We start from the raw sequence: 1,657 nt of genomic DNA, 5'->3' as shown, positions 1-1,657 counted from the left end.
TGTATCCTAGGTAACTTGCTAGTTGCTATACCCCTGTAAAACTCTTCTCTAATTTCAATGAAATGCTGCATCATGCAGTCTTTTCGTCAAAAAATATGCGATGATGAAACTTTATGCACTAGTAGAAAACAGGGCTTTGGTCCAGGCCAGGTCAGCCCATTAGTCCCGGTTTAGTCCAGAACCGGGACCAATGGGGGCATTGGACCCGGTTCGTGAGCCCAGGGGGCCGGCCGGGCCACGTGGGCCATTGGTCCCGGTTCATGTGGACCTTTTGGTCCTGGTTGGTGGGACGAACCGGGACCAATGGGCCTCGCTCCTGGCCCACCACCATTGGTCCCGGTTGGTGGCTTGAACCGGGACCAAAGGCTCCCCTTTAGTCCCGGTTCATGCCACCAACCGGGACCAATGAGGTGCCTATATATACCCCCTCGCGTAAGAGCAGAGCACACTGCTATGTTTTTTTCTGGCCAAGGGGGAGAGGGCTTGGTGGTGCTCTAGCTCACCTCCTATGCACACAAGGTGTTCGATGGAATGCCCGAGCCACACTACTTAAGCTTTCTCCTCTCCAAGCTCGACCTCCAAGCTCCATTTTCCACAATATTTGTCTAGGTTTAGCGGTCCGTCACGCCCCGTCCCCGTCTTCACCGCCGTCGATCACCCGCGCCGAGCTCATCGCCGGCACCACCGTGGTGAGCCTCTTGTTCTTATCTTCTTTCTGAAAGGAAAAATATTCTTACTTGTATGTTTACATAGATACTTGTATTATTTTCTTACTTTTATTATTGCACCTTATATAGTGCGATGGTTTTGGTATCCGCCCCCGTCGGCCCTCGTCCTGTCTATGATTCGAATGTGGTATATATATTATCTTTATAACTATTGGTTCATTTATTGTTTATGAAAATTATGCCGACCAACGTGACATAGATTTTATTTATGTAGGATGTATGTGAATCGGAAATGCCAACCGACCCTATTGTCGAGAGGTTAAATTTAGTTGAAGAAGAAAACAATTTGTTGAAGGAAAAAATAAAAAAATTGAGGAGGAGAAGATGATATTGGAGTTGCATGTTGTGGATGTCGTCGATGATCACAAGATCAAGATGGATGCAATGCGCTTGAAGATTAGAAAGTTTAGAAAATATGCCATTCATACCGAGGCTTGGTATCATTATGCCATTGGATCAATTGTTACCTTGGTTGCGATTATGATCGCATTTGTTTTCGCATTGAAATATTTTACATAGTTTCAATGTATGGTTTAATTAATTAGATGCTCTGGAGAGCTATATGTTGTTAGATGAGAACTATGTATGCACTTTGGTTTTAATGTGATGATGAACTTCTATTAATTTGGACACTTATTTATATATAATGCACGCAGATGAACCGGCAATGGATGTATGGTGACAGACACACCTGCGAGTACATTAAGGGCGTGCATGAGTTTCTCGATGCGGCTGAGGCAAACAAGCAGAATGGTTTTATGTGTTGTCCATGCACTGAATGTGGGAATACGAGGTCTTACTCTAACCGGAAAATCCTTCACTCCCACCTGCTTTACAAGGGTTTCATGCCACACTATAATGTTTGGACGAGGCATAGAGAAATAGGGGTTATGATGGAAGACGATGAAGAAGAAGAGTACGATGACAAC

At 44.8% G+C, this 1,657-nt stretch overlaps 1 long non-coding RNA gene across 1 annotated transcript; it reads left to right on the top strand.

The window, feature by feature from the left end:
• Positions 1–482: 482 nt before the first annotated feature.
• LOC147981554 (uncharacterized) lies at positions 483–1,325 on the top strand. The gene is made up of 3 exons (XR_015599923.1): positions 483–689; positions 798–855; positions 943–1,325. It is a non-coding gene; the product is annotated as an uncharacterized LOC147981554 (long non-coding RNA).
• The last annotated feature ends 332 nt before the right edge of the window (positions 1,326–1,657 follow it).

The sequence above is a fragment of the Triticum urartu genome, chromosome 3A (assembly GCF_056163025.1).
Source record: "Triticum urartu cultivar PI428250 chromosome 3A, HENAU_Tu73, whole genome shotgun sequence".
Taxonomy (NCBI): domain Eukaryota; kingdom Viridiplantae; phylum Streptophyta; class Magnoliopsida; order Poales; family Poaceae; genus Triticum; species Triticum urartu.
This window is presented reverse-complemented; position numbering and strand designations above follow the sequence as displayed.